At 41.6% G+C, this 19,571-nt stretch overlaps 1 pseudogene; it reads left to right on the top strand.

Annotated features, from left to right (window-relative positions):
- The first annotated feature begins 640 nt into the window (after positions 1–640).
- On the top strand, positions 641–1,782 carry LOC126959026 (eukaryotic translation initiation factor 2 subunit 2-like; annotated as a pseudogene).
- Positions 1,783–19,571: the final 17,789 nt, after the last annotated feature.

Below are 19,571 nucleotides of genomic sequence, written 5' to 3'. Positions count from 1 at the left end.
TATTAATAAAATTTTATCATTAATGGATAATGAGTTTTCTATCTTCTAAGGTTTTTATGCCTCAACGTTTGAATCACCTTCTCCCAAGGTAAAATTCTAAAGGAAAGTACCTTACACAGAAATGGTCTAAAAGTATCCCAGGCAAAAAGCAAAAATAGAACAAAATAAATGAATGATAATAAATGGGCCCATCACCTGCTTTATTTCTAGCCCACATAGGCTGAGCTGACCGTGGAATTCTTCCTTACCATAGAGACCATTTATACTGTTTTCCTTTACCCAAACTCTGTAATATTTTTTAAGAAAATTACTCCCTAAGACGTTTTTCCTCTTTCTTTGTTAACAATTCTCTTCTCAGTCCTATTTTTCTTGTTCTTAAAATCTGACTGGGCCGGGCATGGTGACTCACACCTGTAATTCCAGCACTTTGGGAGGCCAAGGCAGGCGGATCACCTGAGGTCAGGAGTTCGAGAGCAGCCTGACCAACATGGAGAAGCCCCCGTCTCTACTAAAAATACAAAATTAGCCGGATGTGGTGCTGTATGCCTGTAATCTCAGCTACTTGAGACTGCGGCAGGAGAATGGCTTGAACCTGGGAGACGGAGGTTTCGGTGAGCCGAGATCACTCCATTGCACTCCAGCTGACCCATCTGACTTCCGGTCCATGCTGAGCTCATTCAAACTGCAGCCATGTCTGGGGACGACATGATTTTTGATCCTACTAAGAGTAAGAAGAAAAAGAAGAAGAAGCCTTTTATGTTAGATGAGGAAGGGGATACCCAAACAGAGGAAACTCAGCCTTCAGAAATGAAAGAAGTGGAGCCAGAGCCAACTGAGGACAAAGACTTGGAGCTGATGAAGAGGACAGTAGGAAAAAATATGCTTCTGATGATCTAGATGACTTGAACTTCTTTAATCAAAAGAAAAAGAAGAAAAAAACTGAAAAGATATTTGATATTGATGAAGCTGAAGGTGTAAAGGATCTTCAGATTGAAAGTAGTGTTCAAGAATCAGCTGAACCAGAGGATGACCTTGACATTATGTTTGGCAATAAAAAGAAGAAAAAGAAGAAGGTCAAGTTCCCAGATAAGGATGAAATACTAGAGAAAGGTGAGGCTCTGGAAGATGAAGACAGCAAAAAAGATGATGGTGTGTCATTCAGTAATCAGGCCCTGCTTGGGCAGGCTCAGAAAGAGACTACACATATGAGGAGCTACTGAATCGAGTGTTCAACATCCTGAGGGAAAAGAATCTAGATATGGCTGCCAGGGAAAAAAGGAAATCTGTCATGAAACCTCCACAGGTCGTCCGAGTAGGAACCAAGAAAACTTCTTTTGTCAACTTTACAGATATCTGTTAACTATTACATCATCGGCCCAAACATCTCCTTGCATTTTCATTGGCTGAATTGGGTACAAGTGATTCTATAGATAGTAATAACCAACTTGTAATCAAAAAAAGATTCCAACAGAAATAGAGAAAATGTCTTGAGAAGATATATCAAGGAATATGTCACTTGTCACACATGCCAATCACCAGACGCAATCCTGCAGAAGGACAGGCGACTCTATTTCCCACAGCGTGAAACTTGTCATTCTAGATGTTCTGTTGCCAGTATCAAAACTGGCTTCCAGGCTGTCACTGGCAAGTGAGCACAGCTCCGTGCCAAAGCTAACTAATTTGCTAATCACTGATTTTGCAAAGCGTGTTGTGGAGATGTGGCTGGACAGGTTTGCCATTACAGTGGATATACCATTGTATTAAAAACAAGATAAAAAAGCTGCCAAGTTGTTTGGTGAGTAGTTGGTTGGTCTGCAATCCTTGCAAGATGCTGATGCTCAAGCTGTTGACATACTCATTGCCTACTTAGCAACTATCAGAGAAACGTGATATGGGGTAAGGAAGTGCTTTTTAAAAATCGTTCATAGACTTCTGTAAAATGCAAGGTAAATTAAAGTTATTATAACACTGAAAAAAAATCTGATTGATGCCTTTTTTCGCCCCAACAATGATTGGAAATATAGATGTCTTACTGGTTCAAAAGATTTTTTTTTTTAAGTTCAGGTCTTGAAATCTCCAGTCACATCTGCACATTCACCATTTAGACATCTTAGTAGGTGTTGATTTGCCCCTAATATTTTGATGTTTATAATAATGAATATACTGGAGAAAATTCTCAATCAGAATGGAATATTCTAAGTGTTACAACTCTTTTAGAATTTGCCCATCAGACTTTACGGTGCTTACCAGAAAGCTCCCCCGGCCACCCTGCAAAAAAAGAAAATGGAATATTCTAGTTAATTAAATTTTCTGAAGAATGTAAACTTTTAATAAACTTTAGTCCTTGGTGAAAATCATTATAAAATGTGTTTAATATATTTTTGAATACCCATTTTTGTAAGTATACTACAATTTACAGCCCTTTTGCATATTTTTTGTTTTGTTTGTTTGTTTGTTTGTTTATTTAGAGACAGGGTTTCACCATGTTGCCCAGGCTGGTCTCCAACTTCTGAGCTCAAGCCATCCACCGGCCTCTGCCTCCCAAAGTGGTGGGATTATAGGCGTGAGCCACCAAACACTACCCATCTTAACCTTTTTAACAACCTATCATTTTTGTGTGTAGATATTCGAGGACTTTCATGACTTTTAAGATCAAGATGAGAAACAGACTCAAAGATTTGTGGAGCTGGAAGGGGCTTAGAGGTCATCTTCTTAATTTTCTCATTTTATGAGAGTCACTCAGTTTATTAATGTGATATTTGCTGACTGTGCTAGGTTCTTGGAGATGCAATGTTAATAAGATATAGCTCCTGCTTTCAAGATGCTTGTGTCAAATAGTCTTTGAGAGTGCTATCCTTCTAGGTTCCAGATTAGACCACGCGTTGTCTTTTTAGCTTTCCTTCTCTGAATTCCCTCACCCATTCTTCATTCCCACTGCTACCACCCTAACCTAAGTTCAGTTAAGACAAGGAAGGAGTATTCTAGGAAGTGATTCAAGATTTCTTTGTTATAAAGTGAGATTTCAGAAGTCATAGTTGAATCTATACAAGAAACCTATAATGGCTGCTTCAAATAAAACAAATTCTATGTTTAGCTTTTTGGTCCATTATAATCACTTCCTACCCTAGCAATTCATGCTTATTTCCTATGGGAACAAGGACCCAGCCTTGTCCTCCAGTCAGACTTGTCTTTTCATTCATAGACTACCTACATCACTAACTCAAGGCTTCTTTCCCCTACCTGGAACAATGGCTTTCTATCCTACCTAACTATATCATCCCCCGTATTTAAGGTTTGTATCTTTCATATCATACCGAAGAAAATTGGCACCTGTGATGATCTTGCTAGAACTCTGTGGAATGCGTTCCTCTGGGTAACCCCAGATTGGGTTCCCACCCTCTGCTGGGCCAGGGAGTGGGTTCCCTGAGATTTTTGTACTTTCGGACTGTGAGAGATTGGGGTGGTTTCTCTCCAATGGTTAAAACTTTTAAGTCTAAACTTAGAAACATAGTAGACATATGTCCTACCTTTAGAGAAAGCTGGTTAGTGTTGAGAGAGAGTGAAACTGCCATACCAAAAGCAATAGATACAAGACTTGGAAAGACTCCTAACAAGGTTCAGGCCCCTTGTTTCATCTCTGCAGCCCCGCCTTTTGTTTGTTTGTTTTTTGTTTTTTTTGTTTTTGAGACAGGGTCTGGCTCTGTCACCCAGGCTGGAGTGCAGTGGCTTGATCATGGCTCACTGTAGCATCAACCTTCCAGGCTCAATGGATCCTCCCATTAGGCACGCACCACCATACCCAGCTAAGTTTTGTATTTTTCATAGAGATGGGGTTTCATCATATTGCCCAAGCTGGTCTCAAACTCCTGGGCAAGCGCTGGAATTACAGCCTTCCCACCTCAGCCTCCTCAGGTGCTGGAATGACAGACGTTAGCCACCATGCCCAGGCTAGCCCTGCCTTTTTGAGACGGAGTCTGATCTGTTGCCCAGGTTGGAGTGCAGTGGTGTGATCTCAGCTCACTGCAACTTCCACCTCATGGGTTCAAGTGATTCTCCTGCCTCAGGCTCCCAAGTGACTGGGATTATAGGGGCCCATCACCATACCTGGCTAATTTTAGTGTTTTTAGTAGAGACTGGGTTTCTCCATGTTGGCCAGGCTGGTCTTGAACTCCTGACTTCAGGTGATCCACCCGCCTCGGCCTCCCAAAGTGCTGGGATTACAGGCGTGAGCCACCACACTGGCAGCTCTGCCTTTCTTGACACCTGATTGTTAAATTCCTCCTTGGATTTCATGAGCCCATAAATCCCCCTCTTGACTTAGATTTGTTTGAGTTGAGTTTCTGTTATTTTCTTTTCTTTTTTTTCTTTTTTTTTTAGACGGAGTCTCGGTCTGTCACCCAGGCTGGAGCATGATGGCGTGATCTCGGCTCACCGCAATCTCTGCCTCCCGGGCTCAAGCAATTCTCCTGCCTCAGCCTCCCAAGTAGCTGGGATTACACAGGCACATGCCACCATGCCCAGCTAATTTTGTATTTTTAGTAGAGACGGGGTTTCTCCATGTTGGTCAGACTGGTCTTGAACTCTGACTTCTGGTGATTGGCCCGCCTTGGCCTCCCAAAGTGCTGGGAATACAAGCATGAGCCACTGTGCCGGCCTGAGTTTCTGTTATTTTCTAATAAAATATAATCACAGAAGTGGTTAGAGGCAGAATTAGAACCAGAAGCCAGATTGGATTGTCAGTGTACAGTGTTGTCAAAAACCAGTACTGCTGTGTGTGTGTGTGTGTGTGTGTGTGTGTGACGGGGTCTCTCTCACTCTCTCACCCAGGCTGGAGTGCAGTGGTGCTATCTCAGTCCACTGCAACCTCCGCCTCCCAGGTTCAAGCGATTCTCCCACCTCAGCCTCCCAAGTAGCTGGGACCAAAGGCACCCGCCGCCACTCCTGGCGGTTTTTTTGTGTTTTTTGGTAGAGACAGGGTTTCACCATGTTGCCTAGGCGGTCTCAAACTCTTGTCTTAGGTGATCCACTGGCCTCAGCCTCCCAAACTACTGGGATTACAGGTTTCAGCCATGGTGCCTGGCCAATACTGCTGTTTCTCAGAGGCAAGGGCCTGACCTGATCTTCTAATTTTAAAAAAGTTTTTACTAACATAGTGCTGGGAGCAAAACAGACACTGATGGGTTATACTACAAGTGTATATAGTACACTATTATGGAGCAAACACTATCTTGAATCAGAAAAGCTAGGTTTGTGGTCAGACATGGTGGCTTACACCTGTAATCCCAGCTACTCAGGAGGCTGAGGCAGGAGAATCACTTGAACCCAAGAAACAGAGGTTGCAGTGAGCTGAGAGCATGCCACTGCACCTCATTCCTCTGTGATCTTAGGCAAATAAATCATGTACAGCCTCAGAGGTATTATATAATTCCTCACTGCAAAATGGGGAGAATAGTCCTCTCTGCCTTGTAGGATTATGGAAAAAGGCTAAAATGACATTCTTTATGTTAAAACTTCTTAGACTATAATGTGAATTAACAACCACACACATATAATCATAGCAGTTGTAGGAAATTGGACTGAGAGTATGCTAAGAACAGAATATACCTTGGAAACTGTATTTGAAGTACTGAATCTGATGTCTTACTGTGGTCTTAACATCTTAACCATTCAAATGTCCACCATTACCTCAAGCTCAGCATCTCCAGACAGAATGCATTCTCTTCTCCGTACCTCTGCCTCTGTTTGCCACCCCTCAAATCTGTTTTCCACACTGCTTTCAAAACTGCTTTCTGAAAAGTAAACGTGCTCACAGTTCTACCCTGCTTAATACCCTTCCATGTTTCCCCTTGCCTTAAGATGAAATTCTGATTTTTGTTTGGCATTCATGAAGGACTAAATTTAGGTTTCTCAAGATACCTGAGGAACAGCAGGTACTCGAGGTCTAATTTACACATAACGTTGATTTCACAGAGGCTCTTTGGCTACCCACCTGACTTTTAAATATATATGCAGTGTCTTGCCTTCTTGCCCAAGCCGGAGTGTAGTGACTATTCATAGGCCAATCACAGGGCACTGAAGCCTCAAACTCCTGGACCCAAGCAATCCTTCTGCCTAGGCCTCCTGAGTAACTGGGTGACAGGTGCACACAATGGTGCCTGGCTTTCGCCTGGCTTTTTGTTTTCCTGACCAAAGCCATGAGGTATGCAAGCTGAGGGAAGCCAGGTGCTAACCAGGCCTCACATGCGAGGTCTTCATCATCCTGCTCCCACCTGTCTTTCTTACCACTGTGCTGTATTCAGTTATTCTCACCTGATGTTCAATTATTCTGAAATGAAGTTCCCTGAATATTCCATGCTCCATGTGTTCAGACTATTTCTCTGTATATATATATATACACACATACGTATAATTTGGAAGGTACTTGTTCAGATTTGTTACATGGGTATACTATGCTGCATGACACTGAGATTTGGGGTACAACTGATCCCATCACCCAGGTAGTGAGCATAGTACACGTTAGTTTTCAGCCCTTCCTCGTCACTTTTTGGAGTCCCCAGTGTCTGTTGTTTCCATCTTTATGTCCATGTGTACTCAAGGTTTAGCTCCTACTTACAAGTGAGAACATTATTTGTGTTTTTCTGTGTTAATTTGCTTAGGTAATGACCTCCAGCTGCATCCATGTTGCCTCAAAGGACATTATTTCATTCTTTTTTATGGTTGTGATTTCTCTGTCTTGAACTCACTTCCTTCCATTTCTCACCTAGGTGAGTCCTTCAAGACTGTCTTCTATATTAGTTCATGAGTTAGTTGAAGACAGGAACTGTGTCCTCGATTTCTGTATTTCTAACCCAGAATTTTTTTTTTTTTTTTTTTGAGACAGAGTTTCGCTCTTGTTGCCCAGGCTGGAGTGCAATGGCACCATCTTGGCTCACCACAACGTCTGCCTCCCGGGTTCAAGAGATTCTCCTGCCTCACCCTCCCAAGTAGCTGGGATTACAGGCATGTGCTACCACACCTGGCAAATTTTGTATTTTTAGTTGAGATGGGGTTTCTCCATGTTGGTCAGGCTGATCTCGAACTCCCGACCTCAGGTGATCCGCCTGCCTCAGCCTCCCAAAGTGTTGAGATTACAGGCATGAGCCACAGCGCCCAGCCCAGAAATGTTTATTGAATAAATATCAGTGAATAAACTTTGGAAGTCCATTCTCATTCAACTCCCCTGCAAAGATATTGAAGCCTGAAGAATGATTAAAACTTGTTTGAACCTGATTATTTGACATTTGCCACAGGTTCTGGTCAAACCAGTATGTTCAGGAGCTGTTTAGTAATTAATTATTTGGAATTATTTCACTTAAATGATCACTAGAAAACAACAAGAAAGTGAAACTTTCTCTTTTTGGATAGCCAATTTTAATAATGAAGGTAACTTTATTAGTACTTATATGACAGGTACTATCTGATGTGCCTTGCAGAGAGTAACCACCTTAATCCTCACAACTATATGGTAGATATTATTTCTATCCTCATCCCACATATGAAAATTTGAGGTATGGAAACATTAAAGAATATATTCAAGGTCATCTAGTAGCTAGTAGAGCCAGAACTCAGAAACTAGAGTCCACACTCATATTTAGTAGCTATGTTACCCCCAAGAACTCTTTCTTTAAACAAACAAAAAAGAAAAAAGAAAGAAAAAAATATATATATGTAATATATATGTATATTCTTTCTTTCTTTTTCTTTCTTTTTTTTTTTTTTTTTTTGAGGTGGAGTCTCGCTCTGTCTCCCAAGCTGGAGTGCATTGGCGCGATCTCAGCTCACAGCCACTTCCGCCTCCTGGATTCAGGTGATTCTCCTGCCTCAGCCTCCTGAGTAGCTGGGACTACAGGCACCCCCCATCACGCCTGGCTACTTTTTTGTATTTTTATTAGAGACAGGGTTTTACCGTGTTAGCCAGGATGGTGTCAATCTTCTGACCTTGTGATCCGCCTGCCTCAGCCTGCTGGGATTACAGGCTTGAGCCACCGCACGGGGCCCTTATAATTTTATAAAAATAGATAGGGTCTCACTATGCTGCCGAGGCTGGTCCCAAACCCCTGGGTTCAAGTGATCCACCAACAATTGCCTCCCAAAGTGCTGGGATTACAGGGATGAGTCACCAAGCTTAGCCAACTCCTGAGAATTCTTAAGAGTACCTGTTCAATATTTTCTATTCACTTGTAACCACTATTTTAGGAAATTCCATCTTCTGCCTTACAGCAAACAACATTCAACTGACTTCTGAGTCTTGAACTTTCACATTATATTTAGTTTAGATATAATAAACATATGTTACACAAAATGTTATGTGAGGCCAAATAGGAAATTGTTTTCCATTCATTTTAATGAAAAGAACAAATATTGAACACTTACCAAGTGCAAGGTTTAGGGTAAGGGCTAGAGAAGATACAGAGAGGAATAAGACACTGTCTTGCCCTCAAGAAGCTCTTAATCAGAAGGGCAGATTAAAAATATACACAGCATACTGTAATGAAAAACAACTGTGTTAAAACTTTAAGGGAATGGGCCAGGTGCAGTGGCTCATGCTTTTAATCCCAGCACTTTGGGAGGCTGAGGTGGGAGGATCGCTTGAGCCCAGGAGTTTGAGACCAGCCTGAGCAACATAGTGAGACCGTGTCTCAAAAAAAAAAAAAAAAAAAAAAAAGAAAGAAAAAAGCTTTAATGGAAGTACAGCCACAGTATCAGGGGAATAATAATAGAATAATCAAAGACATTATTTCCCAAACAGGGAAGAAATAGCATTTGTGTTGAATGGAAATTTAGAGGGGGAAATTTGGGGTTTTTGTTGTTGTTGTTGTTTTTTGAGACACAGTCCCACTCTGTCGCCCAGGCTGGAGTGCAGTGGCACGATTTCGGCTCACTGCAACTTTCACCTCCTGGGTTCAAGCAATTATCTTGCCTCAGGCTCCCTGTTAGCTGAGATTACAGGCATTCACCACCACACCCAGATAATTTTTGTATTTTAGTAGAAACAGGGTTTCACCATGTTGGCCAGGCTGGTCTCCAACTCCTGAATTCAAGCAATCTACCCACCTCCACCTCCCAAAGTGCTGGGATTACAGGTGTGAGCCACGGTGCCCAGCCCAGAGGGGAAATTTTGGAAGCAAACCATTCAAGACATAGAAAAGGAGATTGAGTGAACACAGTGTTGAAGTTGTTAGAATCAATATGGGATCACTTGTTTTTTTGTTTTTTGTTTTTTTGAGACTGAGTCTGGCTCTGTCGCCCAGGCTGGAGTGCAGTGGCGGGATCTCAGCTCACTGCAAGCTCCGCCTCCTGGGTTTACGCCATTCTCCTGCCTCAGCCTCCCGAGTAGCTGGGACCACAGGCGCCCGCCACTTCGCGCGGCTAGTTTTTTGTATTTTTTTAGTAGAGATGGGGTTTCACCGTGTTAGCCAGGATGGTCTCGATCTCCTGACCTCGTGATCCGCCCGTCTCGGCCTCCCAAAGTGCTGGGATTACAGGCTTGAGCCACCGTGCCCGGCCGGGATCACTTGTTTTAAAAAACAAAACGGGCCAGGTGCGGTGGCTTAGACTGACCAACAGGACGAAACCCCATCTTTACTCAAAATACAAAAATTAGTCAGGTATGGTGGTGCATGCCTGTGATCCCAGCTACTTGGGAGGCTGAGGCAGGAGAATCACTTGAACCCAGGAGGCAGAGGTTGCAGTGAGCTGAGATCATGCTATTGCACTCCAGCCTGGGCGACAGAGTGAGATTGTCTCAAAATAAAATAAAATAGCCAGGCATGATGGCTCATGCCTGTAATCCCAGCACTTTGGAAGGCCAAGGCAAATGGATGGCTTGAGCTCAGGAGTTCGAGACCAGCCTGGGCAACGTGGTGAAACCCCCGTCTCTACTAAAATACAAAAAAATTAGCCGGACATGGTGATGAGTGCCTGTGGTCTCAGTTACTCAGGAGGCTGAGATGGGAGAATTGCTTGAGCTCAGGAGGCAGAGGTTGCAGGGAGGTGAGATCACACCACTGAGTTCCAGCTTGGGTAACAGAGTGACACCCTGTCTCAAAATAAAATAAATTTTAAAAATTAAAAACAAAAATCTTTTCCAAGCACAGATGTGTTTAAAAAAAAACAAAAACAAAAACAAAAACCTTTGTCTTCCTTTACCTCCTTGAATATACATCTATGCATCGTTTACTATGGCACATTACTATGGCACATAGGGAATATGTCCTATTCCCAAATAAATATAATTTTTGTTTAGAGAACCTCTGTTAATTAGGGTAACAATGGTGAGACTAGAAATAGCTAGGTAGGTTTTTAAAACAGCTGAAAGTGTTCATGGGAGAAAGAGATGAAGTTAAACCTCATTGCAGAAAAATTTAAAATCGATGCTACAAAATTGCACTTTATTCTTTGGCAACAGAGAGCTACAAAAAGGAACAAAAAGAGGATGAAAGAATGCTGGGATTGGCATAGTAATCTTTAGGAAGACTAATTTGCTAGCAATAAGAAAAATTAGGCCAGGTGCGGTGGCTCATGCCTGTAATCCCAACACTTTGGGAGGCTGAGGAGGGAGCATCACCTGAGGTTAGGAGTTCCAGACCAGCCTGGCCAATATGGTGAAACCCCATCTCTACTAAAAATACAAAAAGTAGCCAGGCATGGTGGCAGATGCCTGTAATCTCAGCTACCTGGGAGGCTGAGGCAGGAAAATTGCTTGAACTCAGGAGGTGGAGGTTGCAGTGAGCCGAGATCACACCATTGCACTCTAGCCTGAGCAACAAGAAAAAAAAGAAGGAGAAGAGAGAGAGGAGAGAGAAAAGAGAAAGAAAGAGAGAGAAAGAGAGAGAAGAAGGAAGGAAGGAAGGAAAAAAGGAAGGAAGGAAGCAAGGAAGGAAGGAAGGAGAAATTAAGATGGGAGCTGAGGAATCTAGATAGTAATGTAATGGGGAAAGATGAGGTTAATAAGGTCCTGAACAAGAGGAGTGGCAAGGGATAGGAGAGGCAGAGGTAGGGTATTTGGAAAATATCTCCTTTTAGAATAAAATAATATACAATCAATTTTTAGAATTCTACATACAAAGATAGACTATGCCAACTAAAAACCAAATCCATTAGAATTATTATGGTGGGGAGAAGACTGCTGCAGTCCTCCCTCAGTATCCATGAGGGATTGGTTCTAGTACCCCCTCCCAACTGCCCTCATACCTTGTAATCACCCACTGCACAGACACAGTCAATTCAGTGAGACTGCAGCAGTGCAGTAGAGAAAGAGTATAACTGACACGAGGCTGACCCATATGGGAAAAAACTGGAGTTGTCGCTCAAATCAGTCTCTCAGAAGGCTCAGAGGCTCTGGTTTTTATGGACAATTTGCTGGGCAATGGGGGCTAGGAAATGGGTGCTGCTGACTGGTTGGGGATGAAATCATAGATGTAAGGAACACTGTCCTCATGCACTGAGTCCACCTCTGGGTAGGGCCACAGGAGCAGTTGAGTCATGAGTCACAAGTACAGGTGGGGTCCATCTGAAAAACATCTAAAAATAAAACCAATCTGAGGTTCTACAACAGTGATGTTATCTATAGAAGCAATTGCGGAAGTCACAAATCTTGTGACCTCTGGCCAAGTGACTCCTGAGCAGTAGGGGGTTGGAAACTACGCCTACATTTTAGCAGAGTTCAAGCATAGCAGAGTTCAAGCCCCTCCCACAATCCTATTCTTGTGGTCTTTCATTAGTCTTACAAAGGTAGGTTTTAGTCCCTGAGCAAGGAGGGCATTAGTTTTAGGGAAGGACTATTACTGTCCTTGCTTTCAAGTTAAAGTATAAATTCTTCTCAGAGTTAGCCTGGCCCATGCCCAGGAGCGACCATGGTGTCAGAAGCAAGGCTGAGTGGTCTATGTCAGATTTCTCTTACTGTCATAGTTTTGAAAAAGTTGGTTTCACACCAAAATCTGCGGATGCTGAAGTCTGTGATATAAAGTGGTGTAGTATTCACATACAACTTACACACATCCTCATGTACTTTAAATCATTGCCAGTTTATTATAATGCCTAATACAATGGAAATGCTATGTAAATAGCTGTTAGTTTTTTTGTTTGTTTGTTTGTTTTTGAGATGGAGTCTTGCTTTTTTGCCCAGGCTGGAGTGCAGCGGTACGGTCTTGGCTCACTGCAACCTCTGCCTCCTGGGTTTAAGTGATTCTCCTGCTTCAGCCTCCTGAGTAGCTGGGATTACAGGCGTGCCACCACGCCTGGCTAATTTTTGTATTTTTAGTAGAGACGGGATTGTTCACCATGTTGGCCAGGCTGAAATAAACACTTTTTGTTTCTGTTGATCAGTGAGGACAAAACATTTCAGCTAGTTATTTGTGATGGAGATTTGGAGAGCCTGTGTCTGGCACTGTCATAGCTAAACAAGGCAGGCATCCCTGAGTCTTATCTAACTTATCTAACTCATATGGGGGAGTAGCTATTTTTTTAGAACACAAAAAGATGAAGGGATTTCCTAAACCTTCAGGTTAAGTTCAACATTGTCAAATAAAATGGCCTTATTTTATACTCAGATTCCCATTAGAGTAAAAGTGTTAGTATTCTTTGGGCGTCAATGGCAACACTATTTAAGTTTCATTTCAATACCCAGGTGTCATCATTCACTCTGACACACTCACATTCAGTGATAGGACAAGGACTCTAGTATTTTTACATTTATGGAACAGAAGTGGTTGCCATATGCTAAAATTGTTGCTGAAAAGTATACCGCAAGTGGAAGAACTTAGGTTATGCAAATAGAAGATATGCTTCAAATCAGCAGTTTGGAAACTGTAGTTTTAATGTTACTAATTTAGGATAACAAGGGGAAGCAACCTTAGATGTTTCTCAACTTAAGGCTAGAAAAAGCTGTTATTTTTTTCTTCTTTTTTCTTGGGACAGAGTCTCAACTGCAGCCCCCAGCTCTTGGGCCCAAGTAATCCTCCCACCTCAGCCTCCGAAGTAATTGGAACTACAGGTGTGCACCACTGATGTAGGAGTTAAAAAGAAATTTTTTAGGCAGATAGTGAGGGTAAGGAAGTCCTCCGTAAGGTTTCCCTTTTAATGAAAAGCAGCCCTGCCGGGCGTGGTGGCTCACACCTGTAATCCCAGCACTCTGGGAGGCCCAGGTGGGTGGATCACCTGAGGTCGGGAGTTTGAGACCAGCCTGACCAACATGGAGAAACCCCGTCTCTACTAAAAATTCAAAAACTTGGCCAGGCTTGGTGGTGCATGCCTGTAATCTCAGTTACTCAGGAGGCTGAGGTAGGAGAATCGCTTGAACCCGGGAGGCGGAGGTTGCAATAAGCTGAGATTGCGTCATTGCACTCCAACCCGGGCAACAAGGGCGAAAATCCATCTCAGAAAAAAAAAAAAAAAAGGCAGCCCCAAAATAATTTTCTTTTCTAACAAAGAGCAGCCTGTAAAATTGAGCTGCAGACATAGACAAGCAAGCTGGAAGCTTGCACAGGTGAATGCCAGCAGCTGTGCCAATAGGAAAAGGCTACCTGGGACTAGTCATGTTCAGAATGGTGGCTCCATGTTCCCTTCTCTTTGCCAGTCACGTGTACAAAAAGGAGCGGACAACACGGCGCCGGCCAAGTGGAAAGTCAATTTGCATAATAAGATTAGGGTGCAGTGGCAAGCCTTCCCCGTGCTCTATGTAAACATTACACCTGGTATAACCAATCTGTGGGCCCTATGTAAATCGGACACTGCCTTCTCCAGCCTGCCTATAAAATTCGGTGCACTCCCATTCCAGCCCAGAATTCCCTTTCGGGGGCCCCTGTCTCTTGCAAGAGACAGAGCTGTTCTCCTTTCTCTTTCTTTGCCTATTACACCTCTGCTCCTAAACTCCTAAACTCACTCCTTGTGTGTGTCCATGTCCTTAATCTTCTTGACGCAAGACAAGTAACCGCAGGTATTTGCCCCAAATAACGATGCCACTTCACCACTACACATGGCTAATTTTATTTATTTATTTTATTGAATAAGAAACCTCACCTGGATTTTTAAAACAAAGTCTTATTTAATATCTTTTCTTTTCTTTTTTTTTTTTTTTTTTTTGAGACAGAGTTTTGCTCTTGTTGCCCAGGCTGGACTGCAATGGCGCCATCTCAATCTCGGTTCACTGCCACCTCCACCTCCTGGGTTCAAGCAGTTCTCCTGCCTCAGCCTCCCAAATAGCTGGGATTACAGGTGCTCGCCACCACGCCCGGCTAATTTTGTATTTTTAGTCGAGTTGGGGTTTCTCTATGCTGGTCAGGCTGGTCTCCAACTCCCGATGTCAGGTGATCTGCCCACCTCGTCCTAAAGTGCTGGGATTACAGGCGTAAGCCACCGTGCCCAGCCCTTTAATATCTTTCAGTAAGAAAACTTTTAATTTTTTTTTTGTATTTTTTACTTTTTTTTTTTTGTTTTTTTTTTTTGAGGGAGGGTCTTGCTCTGTTACCCAGGCTGGAGTACAATGGGAACGTTACAGCTCACTGCAGCCTCAAACTCCTGGACTCAAGTGATCCTCCTGAGTATCTGGGACTATAGTTATGTACCACCATGCCTGGCTAATTTTCTTTTTGTATTTTTAAATAGAAAAAGAGTTTGGCCATGTTGCCCAGGCTGGTCTCAAACTCCTGAGCTCAAGGGATCCTCCCACCTCAGCCTCCCAACATGCTGGGATTGCAGGCGTGAGCCACTACACCTGGCCAAAAGCTGATTATTTCAACCATCAAATCAAGAGACAGACATCATATCCACAACAAGAATATGTACATATCGAGAAGTGTGATATTACTTCAATAACAGGTTACTATTGGTTTTTTTCTTCTTTTTCACATTGTTTTGATTTGGTAAACCTGATTATTTATTTTCATGTATAAATGATGAGTGCTATAAATTCGTACCATTTCTACTTACTATCCACAATGACCAGAATAATCTCTTAACTTCATAATTCCAATTGTTGCTATCTTTTTACTTTACCACTACTTCCAGCCACTTTAGATTTTTAAAAGTAGGTGCTTTATAATACATTTGCTTCAAAAAATATATTTAACTGATAAGGAAGTTAAATGAAATACATTTATACATTGAATTACCAAGAATACCAGAATGCCAAAGAATAATGATACTTCATAGTTTATGTAATACATTTTCATAAAATCGAATACATTATTTCATTTGATCTTTACAATATTTCTGAAATAAATTATCACCATTTTATAGTTGAGGGAAGTCAGTGGCAGAGCTGGAATGAGATTTAAGTACTGATTGATTTACTTACATTGCCCTATATACTGCATAATCAGAACATTTTATGTAGGATAGTAAAAAGATTAAAATATCCAATAAGAATGATAGTACAAGGCCGGTCACAGTGACTCATACCTGTAATCCCAGGGCTTTAGGGCACTGAGGCAGGAGGATCACCTGATCTCAGGAGTATGAGACAAGCCTCGGTAACACAGCAAGATCCATCTCTACAAAAAATAAAGATTAGCTGGGCATGGAAGCACCTGCCTGTAGTCCCAGCTACATGGGAGGCTGAGGCAAGAGAATAGCTTGAGCCCAGAAATCTGAGGTTGCAGTGAGCTATAATTGCTCAATGGGTTCACCTTGCCCACTGCCTAGACTGACCCAATTTATCAAGACAGGGGAATTGCAATAGAGAAAGAGCAATTCACGAACAGCCAGCTGTGCAGCAGACCAGAGTTTTATTATTTACTCAAATTGTTCTCGCTGAGCATTCAACTTGTGGATGGGGAAAAGTCAGTGAGCCAGGAGTGCCCATTTGTCAGGGATGAAGTCATAGGGAGTCGAAGGTGTCTTCTTGGGCTGAGTCAGTTCCTAGGAGGGCAACACAAGATCAGATGAGCCAGTTTATTGATCTGGGTGGTACCAGCTGACCAAGCACAGGGTCTTGCAAAATATTTCAAGCACTGATCTTAGGAGCAGTTTAGCAAGGGTGAGAATCTTGTAGGCTCCAGCTGCAAGACTCCTGAAACCATAATTTCTAATCTTGTGGCTAATGTTAGTCCTACAAAGGCAGTCTAGTCCCCAGGCAAGAAGAAGGTCTGCTTTGGGAAAGGGCTGTTATCTTTGTTTTAAACTATAAACTAGCTTTCTCCCAAAGTTAGTTAAGCCTACGCCTAGGAATGAACAGGACAACTTGGAGGTTAGAAGCAAGATGGAGTCAATTAAGTTAGATCTCTTTCACTGTCTCAGTCATAATTTTGCAAAGGCAGTTTCAGCACCGCTGCACTGCAGCTGGGGCAACAAAGCGAGACCCTGTCTCTAAAACAAAGAATAATTAGTGAAAATAGTATAAGTGAAAATCTTGGTCGGTAGTGGTGACTCATGCTTGTAATCCCAGCACTTTGGGAGGCTAAGGCGGGTGGATCACCTGAGGTCGGGAGTTCGACCAGCCTGACCAACATGGAGAAACCCCATCTCAACTAAAAATACAAAATTAGCCAGGCGTGGTGGCACATGCCTGTGATCCCAGCTACTTGGGAGGGTGAGGCAGGAGAATCACTTAAACCTGGAAGGCAGAGGTTGCGGTGAGTCAAGATCATGCCATTGCACTCCAGCCTGGGCAACAAGAGCAAAACTCTGTCTTTAAAAGAAAAAAAAAAAGAAAACCTTTACCTTAACTTTGAATATATATATATCTGCCTTATATGAATTCTTTAACTGGTTCATCTTTGACATAATTCAAAAATCTTCATAAACAGAGAAATAATATTTGTACATAAAAATGGATAAATTTTTCTTCCATGAAGAAATAACACTCTTGAACAATTTTTAAGTTTCTTAATGGAGATAGGTTGAATTAATGTTTGGGGGGAAATACTGTAACTCGGCCTGGGGCAGTGGCACATAACCTGTAATCTCCGCACTTCAGGAGGCCGAGGCGGGCGGATCACTTGTCGCCAGAATTTTGAGACCAGCCTGGCCAACATGGCAAAAGCCCATCTCTAATAAAAATACAAAAAAATTAGCCAGGTGTGGTGGTGTGCACTTCTAATTCCAGCTACTTGGGAGGCTGAGGCAGGAGAATAGCTTGAACCTGGGTGGAGGAGGTTGCAGTGAGCTGAGATCACACCACTGCTCTCTAGCCTGGGCGACAGAGTGGGACTCGGTTTCAAAAAAAAAGAGACAACCAATGAAATACATAGATGACCATAATTTTGAAGTTTTAGAAACTTACAACTCACAGGGACCTTAGGTTGGATTCCATAATTATTGTTGCACAGTATCTCTCATGACATTTTTATGAAAAAGAAAAAAGGTAAAAAAAAAAAAAAAAAGGGATATTATGAAAGTAAAGAAAACATAAAAATTAAAAAATTTCCTTGCCACACTTAAGAATGAATACTATTTTTAGTTGGTGTGCATTGTCGTACCTGTGTGATAACATTCTGCACTGAGTTAGATAAGTGCTTTTAATTTGAGAAGTATGGCTTAAAGTCTGTATTATGTTACATATACACATTTTTGGCCAGTAAATTTAAATAGATACACAGTTAAAGGTACCAACTTCTATTGCAATATTCTTGCCATCCTGAGTCTCTTATTAAAAGTTTTTAAAAACGTTCCTGATGCAGTTAACAAAGAACCTTGGCAAGTGAATACCTCCTTTTACTTTTATCCTTTTTGTTATATATATAGTTACATTCGAGTGAAAGTAAGCCATAATTGTAAAGATTTTCTAATAGTATTTCACATTTGCTGAACATTATAAATTGGAAAATTTTGGATATTGTTGGAATATACAAACATTGGAAATGCTGGAAATTTTATAAGGATAAAACTTTTAGTCATGTGTCTGAACAGTGAGTTTACTGCTAGTGGATTAAAAGAAACACTTTTTTAGTCATGCTTGTTCAGAGAACTTAATTTTTATTGGAGTAAGATTGTATCCTCATGCATATGAAAAATAATGAGGAGGCTGGGCACGGTGGCTCATGCCTATAATCCCCCAGCACTTTGGGAGGCCGAGGTGAGTGGATCACCTGAGGTCAGGAGTTTGAGATCAGCCTGGCCAACATGGTGAAACCCCATCTCTACTAAAAATACAAAAATTAGTCAGGCATGGTGGCACATTCCTGTAGTCCCGGCTACTCGGGAGGCAAGGGAATTGCTTGAATCCGGGAGGAGGAGGTTGCAGTGAGCCAAGATTGTACCACTGCATTCCAGCCTGGGCAACAGAGTGAGACTCCACCTTAAATAATAATAATAATAATAATAATAATAATAATAAGGCTCAGATATTAATTGAACCCTAAACCTATTCAAAGATTTGTCCACTAAATGCTGTGAAATGTACTAGCCTCCTCTTAGTTTAACCTAAATAAAGCTAAAAAGGATTAATTCATTTTAGTTAGCTGTCTCTTGTCAAGTATTTGTTTTCAGTAATTTAGGGCAAAAGAAAGGAATACATAGATTAAAGAAGGATTAGAGTAGTGAAAATAGTTGTTTCATGTTTCAAGGAATGCTTTCAGTCTCTTTTATTCTTTATAGCATAAGCTGATTATTTTGTTTGACATGTTTTTTCAGTGACTGCTATTGATAGCACCTCTTTGTTTTGGATGTTTTCTTTTATTTTCTTTTACTGACTTTGTTGGTTTAGTTTAGCTTACAATTCCAGCCTTTCCTTACTGTGTACCTGTATCTGGCTTTTGATGTATCCTTCTTTCTGTTGTTTACCCAGGAAGGCTAACTTTTTTTCTATAAATGGAAATTCTAGACAACAGCTTGAGGGCACTGGTGGAAATGATATAGTTGTAGTGACTCCATGGTTTATTCATTGTGCCTTCAGACCTGGAAAGAGGATCCTTTGGCAAAAAACAAACAAACAAACAAACAAAAAAAAACTGGAAGAAGATACATACAATGGTAACAGTTGTCTTGCTATTTTTTTTTTTTTTTTTTTTTTTTTTTTTGAGACAGAATCTGGCTCTGTCACCCAGGTTGCAGTACAGTGTTTTGATCACAGCCTCGACCTCCCAGGCTCAAGAGATCCTCCCACCTCAGCCCCCCGAGTAGCTGGGACCACAGGCACTTCCACCACGCCCAGCTAATTTTTTTATTTTCTCTATAGAGATGGGGTTTCACCATGTTGCCCAGGCTGGTCTCAAACTTCCGAGCTCAAGTGATCCACTTGCCTCAGCCTTGCGAAGTGCTGGGATTACAAATGTGAGCCACAAGCCTGGCAGTCCCATGATATTTTGCTTTCATTTTATTTTTATGTTGTTTTCAAATTCTCTTAATTATTTTTACAAATCTATAAAAATTAAACAAGACTGTATTTTAACTTGATTTTTAGTATATAATGAGTATTGCAAAGGTCAACAGTCCGAATACAATAATTAAACAACTTATATCTAGCTGTACATTTCAGTTTATTCCCTTTGAAAGTTTATCGTACAGCCTTCTCAAAATATGAACAAAACGTATGAAATCAAAGGGTACCAACTTTAAATGAGTGGTATTCAAACTTTTTTGGCATGTTATTTATT

This window comes from Macaca thibetana, chromosome 7 (assembly GCF_024542745.1).
Source record: "Macaca thibetana thibetana isolate TM-01 chromosome 7, ASM2454274v1, whole genome shotgun sequence".
NCBI classification, from domain to species: Eukaryota; Metazoa; Chordata; class Mammalia; order Primates; family Cercopithecidae; genus Macaca; species Macaca thibetana.
This window is presented reverse-complemented; position numbering and strand designations above follow the sequence as displayed.